The sequence below is a fragment of the Bos indicus x Bos taurus genome, chromosome 26, assembly GCF_003369695.1.
Source record: "Bos indicus x Bos taurus breed Angus x Brahman F1 hybrid chromosome 26, Bos_hybrid_MaternalHap_v2.0, whole genome shotgun sequence".
NCBI lineage: Eukaryota > Metazoa > Chordata > Mammalia > Artiodactyla > Bovidae > Bos > Bos indicus x Bos taurus.
In genome coordinates this window covers 29,763,308-29,781,124 of record NC_040101.1, presented here as the reverse complement: position 1 = coordinate 29,781,124, position 17,817 = coordinate 29,763,308, and the positions used below count along the sequence as shown (strand labels likewise).

General features: G+C 44.0%; 1 pseudogene; it reads left to right on the top strand.

Moving 5' to 3' along the window:
• The first annotated feature begins 1,560 nt into the window (after positions 1-1,560).
• On the top strand, positions 1,561-1,680 carry LOC113884727 (annotated as a pseudogene).
• The last annotated feature ends 16,137 nt before the right edge of the window (positions 1,681-17,817 follow it).

Here is a 17,817-nt window from a genome sequence, read left to right as displayed (position 1 = left end):
AAATGAGGGGAATCACGAAAATTATGGAGAAGGAAAAACCCAAAATGACAGGTGTGCTGTGTATCCATGGAACCAGTACACACAGGAACTAGAACAGGTATACCACATACAGCTGTGTAATTGACCAAAGATGTCTCGTGTGGGGACCATGAGTGAGAACCAAAACCCATTTAGTGCTCTGCTTCCCAAGTCACATTTCTGGTGAAGGGGTGCATCAAACCTTGGGGAAGAAGATACCCTTACTAATCAGTCTTCCCAAAGAGAGCACTATTCTGTAATTTGTCAACTCAAGAAGCTCTTTTCTACAATCCTTCTGGCCAGAGGGGCTTCCTTATAAAAAATTTTGCTCAAGGGAATTTCCTGGTGGTCCAGTGGTTAGGACTCTGGTCTTTCACCGTCAAGGGTGTGGGTTCAATCTCTGGTCAGGGAATTAAGATCCCATAAGCTGCATGGTATGGGCAAAAATTAATTAATTAATTAATTTAAAATTTACTCAGAAGGGACATGTGTGTTAGTGATGGCCTTGAATAGGAAAATTATAGGTCCGAAAAGGATGCCACCAATAAAAATATGGTAACAGTAGATTACAAAATATGCTTGACAATAATAAAATATTTCATATTTCTGTTGAGAATTTGGAAATGATTAGAAATAAGTAACTAGAAAATTTAGCAAACCACTGGTGGCAGGGGAGGACCTGAAGCAATTATTAACTCCAAGAAAAACAGAAAAGATATGCAAGAAATAAAATGTGATGAAAGTCACAACATAACTCAGCCGTTAAAAAAAAGAAAAGAAATATTTACACTTTTATATACATAAACACAAAATATTGATTTTACTCTGAATTGTGACAAAAGTATATTGAAAGAATGAACATAGATAAAATGAATATAGATGATGGTATAAGATAGCCCAATTCTCATCTTCCATAATAGATAGTCAATAAAAGTATCTAAAAAATGAAAAGTCAAAAAAGCAAGATAAACATGATATTTCAATAGAAATAGGGAAGCAAATATCAGAAGATGTCACTCAACAATTTTCAATGGTAGTCCATGAGGACCTAATACGGAATAGCTCTCACCTTTATTAGTTAAATTTTTGAGTTACATAATTATCTTTAATGAAAATTTCGGAGATATAAGAAAATAGAATAGTCAGTGAATTCCCATATTCTAACCACTCAGAGTTAGCCAATATCAAGATGTTGCCACACCTGTATCATGTAGGCATAAAGTTTAAATTTTTTTCATTAAAAAATGTTAACAAATCAATAATATGGCTACCTCTGAGGCACATGATGGATATAGGGGATGAAATGTAGTGAGGAAAGGGAGAATTTTTTTCTGTTAAACAGAAAAAACAAATGTAAACAGTTACATTTTAAATGCTATCTTACAAATTCATACATTCACTGTTCATTTGACCCTCAGAACAGTTTGAGGTGGATACTACTATCATCCCAATTTGACAGAAAAGAGTTGGCTATCATTTCAAGTTTTTTCAGTGAGAAAGTATCCCTTTTTAAACAATAATTTTTTTAAATAGGCCATAGATTTGCAGCCAGTTAAACCGACTGTGCGCTTTTCCCCATCAGGGTCGAGTGTGCAATGCCTGCAAACAGTATATGCAGCCTGTTGTCCATGTGGGTTGCTCAAAGGGACCCTGGAGACAGCCCTTTCCAGGACCTTCATGCTGGCGTGCTGTCCTCAATCTAGGTTCCAGACCGGTAGGCGCAGTGCCTTTGGAAGGCCCCAGGGCACAGCGACCAGGGTCCACGTTGGCCAAATCATAGTGTCTATCTGCACCAAGCTGCAGAACAAAGAGCGTGTGGCTGAGGCCCTCCTCAGGGCCAGGTTCAAGCTCCCTGGCCATCAGAAGATCCACATCTCCAAGAAGTGAGGATTTACTAAGTTTGTGTGTGTGCTTAGTTGCTCAGTCGTGTCCGACTCTGCGATTTCATGGACTGTAGCCCACCAGGCTTCTCAGTCCATGGGGATTGCCATGCCCTCCTCCAGCAGATCTTCCCAACCCAGGCATCGAACCCAGGTCTCCAGCATTGCAGGTGGATTCTTTATCTGAGCCACCAGGGAAGCCCAAGAATACTAGAATAGGTACCCTATCCCTTCTCCAGGGAAAAGGTTGTACCTTTTAAGACTAACTTTCAAAAATACAGTATGATTTATTTGAATTTTCAGTATTTTATCTTCCCTACCCAAGAATCAAATTAGGGTCTCCTGCACTGCAGGAGGATTCTTAACCAGCTGAGTTACTAAGTTTAATGGAGATGACTTTGAAAAGATAGTGGCAGAAGAGCGGCTCTCCCCAGATGGCTGTGGGGTCAAATATATCCCTAATTGTGGCTCCCTGGACAAATGGTGGGTCCTGCACTCATGAGAGACACAGTACTGTCCCCTCTTAACTCATACCCACTAGTAAAAAAGTAAAACCTACTTACCTGTCAAGAAAAAATAGACCATAGAAATCTATTCCCCTTCTCATATGATAGCCATTTGGCTACCAGCATTCTTTTTTTTTTCCTTTTCTTTTTTTGTATAAAAATCCCAGTTCTTCCAATGATGCTTCAAAAGTAGAATTATTATGCATTGCAATTGTTAATAACACTTTCTTTTACTGTCAAATGTACTGTAGTTTAGGTAATATTTTATGGCCACTCTTCTAATAGGATTTGGTATTTAGGTCCTTTCCAATGTGGGTTGCCCTACCCTGGACATTACTCTGAAGAAGTGTCTTCAGCCTTGAACCTAGCAAAATATGAACCCTTGCTGCTGCTGCTGCTAAGTCGCTTCAGTCATGTCCGACTCTGTGCGACCCCATAGACGGCAGCCCACCAGGCTCCGCCGTTCCTGGGATTCTCCAGGCAAGAACACTGGAGTGGGTTGCCATTTCCTTCTCCAATGCATGAAAGTGAAAAGTGAAAGTGAAGTCGCTCAGTCGTGTCTGACTCAGCGACCCCATGGACTGCAGCCCACCAGGCTCCTCTGTCCCTGGGATTCTCCAGGCAAGAACACTGGGGTGGGTTGCCATTTCCTCCTCCAATGCATGAAAGTGAAAAGTGAAAGTGAAGTCGCTCAGTCATGTCTGACTCAGCGACCCCATGGACTGCAGCCCACCAGGCTCCTCTGTCCATGGGATTTTCCAGGCAAGAGTACTGGAGTGGGTTGTCATTTCCTTCTCCAAAAACTAGTCTGCTGCTACTGCTGCTAAGTCACTTCAGTCGTGTCCAACTCTGTGCAACCCCATAGATGGCAGACCACCAGGCTCCCCCGTTGCTGGGATTTTCCAGGCAAGAACACTGGAGTGGGTTGCCATTTCCTTCTCCAAATATGGACCCTTAGTGGGACCATTAATCTTTCCTGTTTCAAGCTTTCTGCATCTACTAAGGCAGGTAGGGAGCCTGGGAGTCATCATACTTCCGGATCATACAATTGATCCACAATGAATTAGCTGTCACATAAACTCAGTCTTTTTCAAGTGATTCATCCCTAAACCAGGACTCCCAGGCCTATGTTTGCATCTCTGACCTTTTTAGCCTGCCTGTAGGACTCCACATCCACTCTCCTCCAAGTGTCATTTGTTCATGTAGGATCATTGTTCCAGCCTGTCATGATCATTCTAATTGCAATTCTGTCATCCAGCCTGTTAGTGATTCTGGTCCTCTTTTTGTCATCTGGAAGTGTGATGAGCTGGACACCTACATCTTCATTTGAGCCACTGATAGAAACATCACATGACCAGGTTCAAAAACCTCCAACTGGAAAGACATAACCCCTACCATCATCACACTTCTTTGGGTACAGTGAGTCACCATTTATGAATGCTCCAAGCAGGGTCATCATCAGCCCACATTTCTTCATTGCATCCACAAAGATAATAGGACAAACTGCTTCATCCCCTGTTGAAATCAAAGAACAGTATCTTCAGGATTCCCCTAACCTCCTTGTTCAGTGTCCTTATCAACAAAAGTGTCCTTATCTACTCTTTGGCATGTATTCCTAAAGAACTCATGTTGGCTTCTGCCAAAAGGTAGACATGTTTTCCTTGTTAGGCATTGCCAGACCCTATATATAATAATCATTTCTAGAATTTTGCCAGGAGTCAATCTCAATCTTGACAGTCCTCAATTTCCAAATCTATTGTCTACTCCTTGCTGAGCATTACGGTAGTCCTTGTCCATTTACATGCTGTAGCACCCCTCTGACCTGCCAGGATTCCATGAAGGTCACCAAAAGCAGATTCCTAATTGCATGTGATTTTGACACTTGTCTGGACCTAGATCTTTTTAATCATAATTTTTCCTGCTATTTCTGATTTAAAGTCATTCTCCTCAACACTCTGGAAAGAAGGAAAAAGAATAGATAGCAGCTCTTTTCTCTGTCTTTGGATAACGTCAACAACCCAAAGGTTGTTCTGGGTATTAAACACATTTTAAAATTTTATTTACTTATTTATTCATTCATTAATTCATTCACCCATCCATTCATTCATTTATGTTTAATCACACAAGTATTACATACTTATTAAAATGCAAATATTACAGATAAAGCCAAACCTTTATCATTGATCAGTCCTTCTAATTCTAGTTCATTCTTTTATTATATTCATTTTTTTATTTCTCATTTTTATTTTATATTTGGAAAGGCATTTTATTTTAAATATAGAAGTGTGTACATGTCAATCCCAAACTCCCATTCTATCCCTCCCTGTAACCCCAAGTTCATTCTATAAGTCTTTGAGTCTGTTACTGTTTTGAAAATAAGTTCATTTTCATCATTTTTTTAGATTCTGCATATAAGCAATATCACATGATATTTGTCTTTCTCTGACTAACTTACTTCAATTAGTATGATAAACTCTAGGCCCATCCATGTTGCTGCAAATGGCATTATTTCATGCTTTTTAATGGCTGGGTTATATTCCATTGTATATATGTACGAAATCTTCTTTATCCATTCATCTGCTGGTGGACATTTAGGTTGCTTTCATGTTTTGGCTATTGTAAACAGTGCTGCAGTGAACACTGGGGTGCATATATCCTTTCAAACCATGTTTTTTTCTGAATATATGGCAAAAAGTGGGCTTACTTGATAACATGGTAGCTCTATTTTTAGTTTTTTAAGGAATCTCCATACTGTTCTCTGTGGTGGCTGTATCAATTTCATTCCTACCAACAGTGTAGGAGGGTTCCTTTCTCTCTACCCCCTCTCCAGCATTCATTGTTTGCAGATTTTTTGGTGATGGCCATTCTGACTTGTGTAAGGTGATATCTCATTGTAGTTTTGATTTGCATTTCTCTAATAATTAGTGATGTTGATCATCTTTCCATGTGCCTCTTGGCCATCTGTATGTCTTCTTTGGAGAAATATCTCTATAGATCTCTGCCCATTCTTTATTGTTACTAGATTGGTGTATGTTCTTCCATGCACTTACACACACACATGTACATATAGAACATATACTTTGGATTTTTTGTTTAACTATGTTGGCATATCCTGTAGAAAATGTTCCCTTATTAATATTTTCCGGAAAAACACCATTAGGCTTTTAGTACCCCAACCTTAGAGAACCCATGTATATCAATCACAGTAATGTTTGTCAGTTTTTGTTTACAGAGGGAAAATATATATGTATTTGCATCCCCAAAGCTCAATATGGCATTCTAAACATATTGATGGATGGGAAAAATCCCAAGTTACATTTCAAATAGAATTGATAGGGTATCAGAATCATGTGTAAATGTTTTGAAAAGTGTCAACAAATGGGATGTGAGTCTGGAGTGTGACTGAGGCTAAGAAGACTTACTGCTAACAAAGCAACCATTCATTACAGCTATATTCTTGTTTGGTTATCACGAAGCAATATACTGAGCTTTTTACATCCTAATGTAATAATTTGTTAATTCTGTATAGGCATTTACTGGGATCTAGTTACATTTTGATGAGAGTGAAAGAGGAGAGTGAAAAAGTTGGCTTAAAGCTCAACATTCAGAAAATGAAGATCATGGCATCTGGTCCCATCACTTCATGCGAAAAGATGGGGAAACAGTGGAAACAGTATCAGACTTTTTTTTTTTTTTTTGGCTCCAAAATCACTGCAGATGGTGACTGCAGCCATGAAATTAAAAGACACTTACTCCTTGGAAGAAAAGTTATGACCAACCTAGATAGCATATTCAAAAGCAGAGACATTACTTTGCCAACAAAGGTCTGTCTAGTCAAGGCTATGGTTTTACCAGTGGTCATGTATGGATGTGAGAGTTGGACTGTGAAGAAAGCTGAGAGCTGAAGGATTGATGCTTTTGAACTGTGTTGTTGGAGAAGACTCTTGAGAGTCTCTTGGACTGCAAGGAGATCCAACCAGTTCATTCTAAAGGAGATCAGCTCTGGGTGTTCTTTGGAAGGAATGATGCTAAAGCTGAAACTCCAGTACTGTGGCCACCTCATGCGAAGAGTTGACTCATTGGAAAAGACTCTGATGCTGGGAGGGATTGGGGGCAGGAGGAAAAGGGGACGACAGAGGATGAGGTGGCTGGATGGCATCACCGACTCGATGGACGTGAATTTGAGTGAACTCCAGGAGATGGTGATGGACAGGGAGGCCCGGCGTGCTGCAATTCATGGGGTCACAAAGAGTCGGACATGACTGAACAACTGAACTGAACTGAGTTATATTTTTTAGGAAATTTGTTGAAAGATTCAAGTTGACACACAACCTGTTTCCATTTTTCCCGTTTAAAATAATGGAAAACAGGCTCCAAGTTAGTATTTTGATAAAGAATGTTTCATTTGAATGAATGGATTTCTGATTTAGAGGGAAAATGCCCATTCATCAACAAAAAGAGAAACAAAATGTGGTATATAATGTGGTTTATCTGTACAATGGAATATGTCACTTGGTCATAGAAAGGAATGAAGTTCTGATATAGGCTATAACATGGATGAATCTCAAAAGCATCACATTATCACCTGTCTTCCACCCCCACTATCCTAGGCAAACTGTTTCAACCAAGGTCTTTTTCTTAATTTTTATTTTATATTGGAGTATAGTTGATTTACAAAGCCACAGTCTTCATGTGCTCCCATTGCAAACCCCACTGGTCTCTCTGACATCCCTGCAGCAGGTCACACTGCTGCCCACTCCCACCTGCTTGGGCCACTCTTCTCTCTCAGCTTCCTGATGACACACTCCTGATTTTTTCCCAGCCTCTCTGATGGGGATGCTCAGCCTTAATCACTGGCTGCTCCAACTCTACCTGCCCCTCACAGGCTGATGCTGCCAGGTCCCACCCTTAGCCGTCAACCCGACCCCTCCTCAGTCACCGTGACCCTTTCCACAGCTGCAGAGGTCACACAGACACACTGACAACTCCTAACCTGTTATCTTCAGCTCTGCTCACTGTCTCCCAGTTTCACATGTCCATCAGCCTAACAGACACCTCCACCTGGAAGTTCCTCTGCAACCCCAAGTCAATGTGTTTAAAACTAAATAGTGCAACATGTTCCCCATAAGCACACACACATTTGTGGGTGGTAGGATTAAATGCTATATTTTGGATATCTGAATTTTCTAGTTTTTCTTCAATTAACAGCCATAGCCCATATAATGGGTTATGGATGTTAAAGCAAGAGAATTCCAGAAAAACATCTACTTCTGCTTCATGGAGTATGCTAAAACCTTTGACTGTGTGGATCACAACAAACTGTGGAAAATTCTTAAGGAGATGGGAATACCAGACCACCTTACCTGCCTCCTGAGAAATCCATATGCAGGTCAAGAAGCAAGTTAGAACTGGGCATGGAACACCGGACTGGTTCCAAATTAGGGAAAGGAGTATGCCAAGGCTGTATACTGTCACCTTGCTTATTTAACTTATATGCAAAGTAAATCATGTGAAATGCCAGGTTGGATGAAGCACAAGCTGGAATCATGATTGCTGGGAGAAATATCAATAACCTCAGAAACGCAGATGACACCACCCTTATGGCAGATAGTGAAGAAGAACTAAAGAGCCTCTTGATGAAAATGAAAGAGGAGAGTGAAAAAGTTGGCTTAAAACTCAACATTCAAAAAACTAAGATCATGGCATCCAGTCTCATCACTTCATGGCAAATAGATGGGGAAACAATGGAAACAGTGACAGACTTTATTTTCTTGAGCTCCAAAATCACTGCAGATAGTGACTGCAGCCAAGAAATTAAAAGACAATTGCTCCTTGGAAGAAAAGTTATGACAAACCTAGACAGCATATTAAAAAACAGAGACATGACTTTGCTGACAAAGGTCTGTGTAGCCAAAGCTATGGTTTTTCCAGTAGTCATGTATGGATATGAGAGTTGGACCATAAAGAAAGCTGAGCACCGAAGAATTGATGCTTTTTAACTGTGGCATTGGATAAGACTCTTGAGAGTCCCTTGGACAGCAAGAAGATCAAACCAGACAATTCTAAAGGAAATCAATCCTGAATATTCATTGGTAGGACTGATGCTGAAATTGAAACTCCAATACTTTGGCCACCTGATGCGAAGAACTGACTCATTGGAAAATATCCTGATGCTGGCAGGGATTGAAGGCAGGAGGAGAAGGGGACGACAGAGGATGAGATGGTTGGATGGCATCACCGACTCGATGGACATGATTTTGAGCAACCTCTGGGAGTTGGTGATGGACAGGGAAGCCTGGCATGCTGCAGTCCATGGAGTCACAAAGAGTCAGACACAACTGAGTGACTGAACTGAACTGAATCCATATAATGAGGGGAAACAGCTTTTTTTAAAAAAGTTTCAAAGTTGACTTCCCAGACTAAAGTTGAATTCCCAGGTAATTGTGCAGAAAATACTAATTTTGGAGCACAAATAACATTCCTCACACTCTCTTGTCTCTTTCTCCCTGAAAGTTTCAATCTCCATTATAATGAAGAAGGAGGGGAGGGGAGAAGAGGTGGGGCTCCTGCTCACTGGCACAGAGCTGAGCCTCAGCCGGGGACTAAGGGACTTTGTCATTGTGTTTACTCCTCACAATAACTGAGGGGGATAGATATTATTAGGCTCATTTTACAGATGAAAAATGGAGGCTCTAAAATGATAAGCAATCACCTTCCATTATTCAGCTAATGAACAAAAAAAATTCAAAGCCAAATCTACCCAACCCCAAAGCATGCTCACTTGCACTCTTTCCCCACTTTCCATACACACTCTCTCTCTCTTTAGAAGTACTCCAGAGTTCTTGCTTAAAATTTTCCACCAAATATCCCTCTCCTCTCTACCCGTTCACACCAAAGGCTTAGTGGCAGAGGCTGGAAGGTGGGGGTCTGAGTACACAGTGTATGTGTGTGTGCTCAGTGGCCCAGTTGTGTCTGAATCTTACCACCCCTTGACTGCAGCCTGCCAGGCTCTCCTGTACATGCAATTTCTTAGGCAAGAATACTGGAGTGGGTCACTATTTCCTCCTCCAGGGGACTTTCCTGACTTAGGGATCCAACCTGCGTCTCCTGCATTGGCAGGTTGATTCTTTACCAGTGAGTCACCCGGGAAGCCCCATACACATATTATGTTCCCAACATTTTGCACAACTGTACCATAATTGTCCTACCCTAATACCAGTACCACCCTCATTTCTGTCAGAGGAGTCATTTACGTCGTTAAGTCTCTCAATGACTCTATAGTAAGCACCCTCTAAGTCTCAGAAAGAGAGCCAGACACTGGTGATTCCATGACAAACAGGGAAATTGTGGTTCTTGTCTTCATGGGGTTTGCACTCTGGCTGGAAAATGCATCACTCACAGTGCATGAGCACTAAACAGAGAACATCTGTGCACAGAAAAACCAGGGTAGGTTCACCGAGAACCAGTGGTCAAAATGCAGAAAGGAAAGGAAAAAGGAGATGCTGTAAGGTTGAAAAGAATTTGCCAGAGCTTGCTCCCATGACTGCATTATTGGCCCTCCTATTCTCTGTTTTTGTTAATGACCTCCAAGCTCATCCGATTATCAGAAGATATAAAATTTGTTAAATGGTAGAGGAAAAAATTAGGGTCTCAGAGACAGCTTGGAGTAATGGATCAAAATTAACATAATGTAATTTAAGGGATAAATACAAAGTCTGGATTTGTGTCACAAATCGATCACTCCAGTGCCCCAAGACAGAGTTTGTCAGCGGCTCATATGAGAACAGGGCTTCCCCGGTGGCACAGTGGTAAACAATCGCCTGCCAAGCAGGAGATTCAGATTCGGTCTCTGGGTCAGGAAGATCCCCTGGAAAAGGAAATGGCAACTCACTCTAGTATTCTTGCCTAGGAAATCCCACAAACAGAGGAGCCTGGTGGGCTACAAGTCCCTAGGGTCACAAAAGGGTCAGACATGACTTAGCAAACAAACAACAACATGTGAGAGTAACCAGGGAGTTGCTGTTGATGAGCTTAATGTGGGTTCTCAAAGCCACTACTAAATTCAAAGCAACTACTAGAAAGCTAGGACATAGGTGTAGGAGCCCCAGCGGGGTCCAGCAGACGCAGGGAAGCTTCCCACTGTCTCAGGGCTCCTCTGAGAGGGCCCTCCACCCACTGGGAGTCCCAGGCAGACTACAGGTGTCAGTAAAGAGAGGCTGGACCCCTGCACCACACATCAGGGCTAATCCCCTGCTCCAGCCCCTCATTTACAGAGTTGCCAACTGAGGCCAGAAGGGGAAAGGGCCCAGTGGGGTCAGCAGGTTTGCAGCAGAACCAGTACAATCCTTGAACTGTCTTGAAGGAATGAATGAAGTACATGGATGGATAAGGATAAAGTACATGGAAAGGCAGCATATAAGATCAGGAACACATGTTTCATCTTCTTCGAGGCATCAAGGAGTTTAATCAGAGACTTCCCTGGTGGTCCAGTGGTTAGGAATCCACCTGCCAGTGCAGGGAATATGGGTTCAATCCCTGGTCCAGGGGAAGATCCCAAAGGCTGCAGAGCAACTAAGCCTGTGCACGGCAACTACTGAGCCCGTGCTCTAGAGCACCCAAGCTGCAACTACTGAGCCCAAGTGCTGTAACTACTGAAGTCCTTGTGCGCTAGAGCCTGGCTCCACAACAAAAGAGGCCACTGCAATGAAAAGCCCATGAACTGCAACTACAGAGTAGCCCCCTCTCTGTCACAACTAGAGAAAGCCCACTGCAGCAACAAAGACCCAGCGCAGCCAAAAATAAAACAAAAGGAGTTAATCAAGGTGATAAGGCTTCCCACTGACTTACCCACAGATTCTTCGTGCTGAATACATGAGTGCACATATATGTGCCCACACCATGCCCCCTCAGACTCTGCTTGACCTCCCACAATGCTTTCCTCCCTGCCCTAGGCCAGTGCTGGAGGCAAGGTGAAAGGCACTGCTAGCCCTTGCCCAGCTCCCTGGGCTTTCTTTCCTCTTCCCAAGGCCCCTTCTTCAGGAAGTCCTCCTGAGTTGGGGAGGCAGCGGTGTTGGCCTCCCGCCCAGGCAGAGAGCCCTGCCAGCTGTAGCAGCCCCTGCTCCAGGCAGTTCTCCTAAACTATCCTAAGGAGGCAGGCGCCTAGAGAAAGCCCCCAGATTTTACCTTTGCACCCTCTGTCTCCCCATACACTTCTGTGCCTTATGTCCCTCATCTCTCACCCTCTCCAGGAAGCCATCCTCAGACCCATGTCTTCCTGAGACCCCATACCCCCAGTTCCCTCTGCTTCCAATTGTCCCCTCCCCTGAGATCCTCTGTCATTATCTCTGGAAAGTGAGGTTTGTGCATCATCATTAATGGGCTAAACAGCAGGGTCAGCGAGGCAGGTAGCAGTAAACGCAGCAATTACGGCCTCGCCTCCATCTGAGCGCCTTCGCTCCCGATCCATCTCCCCTCATCACCAGGCGGTGCTGAGCCGGCCCTGCCTTCATTACATTAATCAGGTTAATTCCAAGTTAGAGCCCACATTCTAATCAAAAGGCAGTCAACAGGGGTGGGGTGCCAGGGGAAGAGGGAAGAGCCGTCCTCCCAAGGAATGGGGGTTGACAGAAGGCCCAGGCCTGAACACCTGACAGCCTGCCTCCAGGGTCCCATCCCTTCCAGAGGCTGCTCCCAGTCTCAGTCTGGGCCTTGCTCCTGAGACCTCTTTTGCATCTTGGATTCAAGCCAAGGCTGACACTCTGGATATATAGTCAGAGGCTAGGAAGAGTCTCTTTCCTTATCTCTCTAAACAGGCTGAGGAAGCCTTCATGGACTGTTAGCAAGGTTGTACACTGACAACTCTAGGAGGGCACCATATTCATACCAAAGTCTGGTGAATGACGTCCTTAGAGTTGTGCAATGTACAACCTGTACAACAGTACAGAGCAGCCCAGCAGGCCACCTCCTGAGAAAGGGACTAGGGAAGGTGGGGGACAGTGAAGGATTGAGAGTAGAAGCCACCAAACTAACACTGGAAATCAAACAGTTCATTAAGAGGGAATGAATCGCCAGTCCAGATTCGATGCAGGAAGCTTGGGGCTGGTGCACTGGGATGACCCAGAGGGATGGTATGGGGAGGGAGATGGGAGGGTGGGAGGATGGGGAACACGTGTACACCAGTGGCGGATGCATGTTGATGTATGGCAAAACCAATACAATATTGTAAAGTAAAAAATAATAATAATAAATAAAAATTTAAAAAAAAAAAAAAAGAGGAAACGGAGATTGGGCTTCCCTGGTGACTCAGTGGTAAAGAATCCACCTGCCAATGCAGAAGATAAGGGTTCAATCCCTGATCCGGGAAGATCCCACATGCCGAGGAGCAACTAAGCCTGTGCGCCACAACTGCTGAGTCTGTGCTCTAGAGCCTGGAAGTTGCAACTACCGACGCCCATGCCCTAGAGCCCATGCTCAGCAATAAGAGAAGCCACCGCAAAAAGAAGCCCATGCACTGCAACTAGAGAGTTGCCCCTGCTTGCCGTGACAAAGAGAAAAGCCCAAGTAATGATAAAGACCCATCACAGCCAAAATATAAAAATATAAAATTATTAAAATAAAAGAAGAGGAAACAAAAATCAACAGACCGCCAACATCAGCAACAACACCATCAACTCCAACTCACTGGCATTTCCCCAAGGTTCTGTCCTCATCCTCTGCTAGGTAACTTCATCTGCTTCCACAGCTTTAAATGGCACTGCACTGATGGAGAGTTCTTACCCTCACTCTTTCCTACTCTGGTTTCATATTCCATAGGTGTAGCTCCACATGGACGTCTCTCTAGCTACACAAAGCATGGTTAAAATAGCTCAGAAGCTTTTTGCCCAGATTTACTTCTCTTCCCTTTCTCAGTGAATTCCTCCCTATCTAGCCCAAGCTAGAAATCTTGGAATCATTTGAGAGTCCTCTTTCTTGGACGCTTTATTAAACTAATAAGTTTTCTGTCGTGGCTTTAACAAATTACCACAAGCTCAGCTTCAAACAATAATATCTTTCAGGTCTGGAGATCAGAAGTCTAAAAGGGGTCTCACTGCATTCAAATCAAGGTGTTGGCAAGGCTGCATTCCTTCTTGAAGGTTGTAGGGGAGAATCTGTTCCCTTGACTTTTCCAACTTCTGGAGGCTGTGTACATTCCTTGGCTAATAGCTCCTTTCTCCATCTTCAAAACCAGTAGCATAGCTACTCTCTGACTTTCCTGCTTTCCTTTCACTTTCAAAGGCCGTTGTGAGTACACTGGGCCACTTAGATAATGTAAAATAATCTCTTGGACCTGATTATCAACTTTAATTCCATCTGCAACCTTACTTCTCCCTGCCATGTAACACAACATATTCACCAGTTCTTGGGATTAGGATATGGATATTGAGGGGCCCTTATTCTACCTACCACAAACCCCAAATGCCCTATCTTCAAATCCCATTAATTTTATGCTTCTAAAATGATCCTTCCATCAGTTCCTACCTACATTCTTCATCTCGAATTGTCTGAATATGACAGTCATCTCACTGGTATCTCTATCTCTCACCTCTCTCTCTTTAATCCATCTCCCAAGTGACTGTCAGAAAATAGCAGATGCTTTTATTACTTTGAGCAACTCCTTTTCTCAGCCCACTTCTGATTTCAGTGCAGCTTGCCTAAGAAAGGGAATGTAATGGCCCAGAGGGCAACCTTCAACCAGTCAGTATATAAACACTCAGCTTCCTATGCTTTAGAGGGACAATTCTGACATACATTCTACATGATTACTGAGGGGGCCAAGGATTGGGCCCCAGTTACCCACAATGGCCACCAGCTTTGTTCTGTCTCACCCTTCCCACTCCTCCACTACTCCTCCCTGGGATCATCTCCCAAATAAAGTCTTTGTCTCAAGCTCTGATTTGAAGGGGAAATCTCTAGATATGGAATGATATATATCAAATGAACATTTGATCAAGTCATCTGCCTCTAAATATAGAATGATATTTATCAAATGAACATTTGATTAAGTCATCTGCCTTACTCAAAACAGTCAAAAACTCGTGCCCTCAGATTAAAGTACTAACCTATAAGCTGCTATTCACAACCCTATATACTCCAACTCTTCTCCAATCTCATTGTCTTCTACATCCATTCATCCTATATGTCAGCCGTACCAGGTTCCATCATGAACTTTCACAGCCCCAAGCTTTCACTCATGCTGAGAGCTCTGAGTCCTAAATCCTGTCCCCTGGACACCTCCACATGGATGTCTCATAGCAAAGCTCAAATTCAATGTTTCCAAAACCAAACTCAACCTCTCAATGTTCTCCTCTTTTCTAACTTTCTCTCAATTTTGTCTGATTCTTCATCATCTTTCCCTGATTCTGTTTCTTCCTCCAGTCTCACTCACATGAGTGATCTCCAGGATTTTGCCCTTGACCCTTTTCTTTTCTTGATCTCCATACCTCCCCTGGCTAGTCGCATCCATTCCTATGGCATTATTTTCTACCCGCACATGCTGATGGCTCTTTTCATTTTGTCTCTAGGCTAGAAGTCTCTGCTGAGCTTTCAGACTCATATCCAGCTGCCTGCTGTATACCTGAACCTGGATATTCAGTTTCATCTCAAACCGTACATATTCAAGACTTTATCTCCCAACTTGCTCTTCCTCTAATACCTCCCATTATGTAATCACCTACTACTAAGATGCTTATAAATTTTCAATACTTTCTGCCCTATCCCTCTCCCCAAATTCTGCCCGTTCCATCTAATCCATTCTTTCTTCCACCTTCCCTCTGACCTCACAGTCTCACCCCTGGATCTTGCAATGGTTGTTACTAGCTTCCTGACTTCTGGCTCTTGCTTTTGCTAATCCATCCTCTGTCAAAGCCTTTCTAATACACATATCTGGCAGGGTTACTTCCCACTCAGTACCCTATAGGAAAAGTCCATCTCTTAGTCTGACCCAAAATCCTTCTTGCTCTGGGGTCTGCCCTCCTGGGAAGCCCACCTTTCCTTACGCGCCATACACTGTTCCCTCTGGGTGAATGCCCTTCTTACACCACAACTCCATCAATCCCTCCTCCTCTTGGAAACTTCCTTGTCTTTTAAGTCACCTCTTCCGGGAGGCCTTCCAGAACAGTGCTCCCAGAGCAAGCCATGCAGCACAATACTATGACATTTATTTACTCATCCGTCTTCTCTGTTGGACTATGAATCCTAAGCCAGGGACCCTATCTTCATCATCTTTGCCCCACAGCACTGCATCTGGCTCTAAGCAGGGATTCACTGAGTGCTTGCTGAAGAAATGAACTAATAGGTGTGCACTTTACAAACAGCGAAATTCTTACCTATGAGTGACACACAGGTAGTCACCATTCGTGGCTACACAGCAGACACAATCATCCGTGTGCACACTGCTGTTCTTCATGTATGAGGAGTCTTCAAGAGTCTGTCACACACCTCTGCTGTCACTCACCTACAGCCAAGTACCAACATTCACCCGCATTCCTACCTCCACATCAACCAAGTTACTCAGAGTCACAAACACTCCCACACGGTCGTGCGCACACAATCACACAGCCACACACACAATTCTAAACATCTCGAGGGCACACTTCATCTCCAGTTGCGAGCAAATGCTGTTGGTTTTCATTAATCTGCAGACTCTGTTCGCCAGTCTCTCTGGCTCCCCCTCTCCCTCTTCCCCACTCTCTCTCTTTCTGCTCGGAGGCAGGTGAGCGCATCAATTTTCTCCTCGTCTGTGGCAGTTAAATTAAATGGAATCGGCCTGATTGCTGAAAATCAAAGGGAAGGCTGATAAAGCAATTAAATCCCTCTAATTCCTCGTCCTGAAAGGTGCAGCGGCTCTGAAGCTAATTAACTTCATAATGAAAATCCTTCTTCACCCTTTTAGGCTCTTCTCCCTGGGTCTCCTCTCTTCTTCTTCTCCCCTTCTGGGGAGAAGCTGGTTGCGAGGAAGAGCTGGATCAGCAGCATTAAAAGTCAGAACTCTGAAGGGGTCTCCAGGGGGCTCTTCTTGTGCTCCCAAATGCATCTCCCTTAACACCCAGCCCCCTTTCTCCCACACCCAGTTGCCTATTCACCACTCAACACTGCTTTACTATCGTCCCTCCAGACCCCAAACAGCACTACACAAACACCACCCCACCTCTAGCACCTAGCCCACCTTCAACACAGCCCTACCTCAACAACCACCCTTTCTCTTGCACCCACCCATTCCACCTCTAACACCCAGCCCCTCCTTCAATATTCTGTCCTACCCCCACCGGCCCTACCCGTATGCCCAAGCCCACCTCCCCTCAACACCCAGCCCCACCTCCAACCCCAGCCCTATCTCAACATGCCCCACCTCCAACCCCAGCCCTATCTCAACATCAGCCCACCTTCAATATGCACAGCCTATAATTTTGAGCACCTGCACTAGTCACTGGGACTATAAACATGAACAAAAAACAAGCCTTACCTTAAAGTATCTCCTTACATAGAGTTAGAGACAGACAAGCAAATAGACAAATCACTACAGAGCTAATAAGCTCTTCATAAAGAGAAGCTCATGATAGGGACCCTCAGAGGGCTCTGACAGAGAGGAAAAGCCCTCAGTTGGGAGACACTTGAGCTGGGTAACTAAGAGTTAGCTGACCTGGCTGGATGAAAGAGGGAGATGGTGTCAGAGAAAGAGCATGTTCCAGGCTTGGAGGTGGGGAGAGCAAGGGCTGACCAGAGGTTGGGAGTTAGTTTGGGAAGATAGCCATTGGAGCTTCTGGAGGTTGGGCTGGAGTTGAGTCGGGGTACCTGGGCAGAGGCCAGATCAAGAAGGGGTTTGGAGTCTCATTGTCTTTCAAACAAAGTCGGGAGCTGAAAGAGGATTGACATGTCAGCTAGAACTGGAGTCTGTTGGGCTGATCTTCCATGACCCGATATGTGGAAGCAGGGCAGACACAGGGAGCCTGGCTGCTTCACACACACGTGTGTGTGTCCATGGGCTCACTGGCAGGGAGCAAGCCGGGAGAGCTGGGGACCGCAGGCGACATCCAAGCAAAGCTTATCTAGGAAGAAAATGGAACAAGCGTCCTGGACGAACTTCCAGGATTTGAGGGAGACAGAGACCGTGGTTCCATGGCCACTGCTCTTCCAACCCTGTGATGCTGACTCTTTCCTCTCTTCTTCCTCTGGGAAGTTCATCCACACTCATGGCTGCAGTGACCACCTCTCCAATGATGGCTGTGAGCCCCACCAGGGAGGAGCACAGCCTGCCTCACTCACCACCACATCCCCAGCCCAATCTATAATATCACACTCAGTAAATACTTGATTAATATGTAGAAATGAACAGTGACTTCCAAATGTACCCCCCCAAGCTCTAGACCTTTGTATTC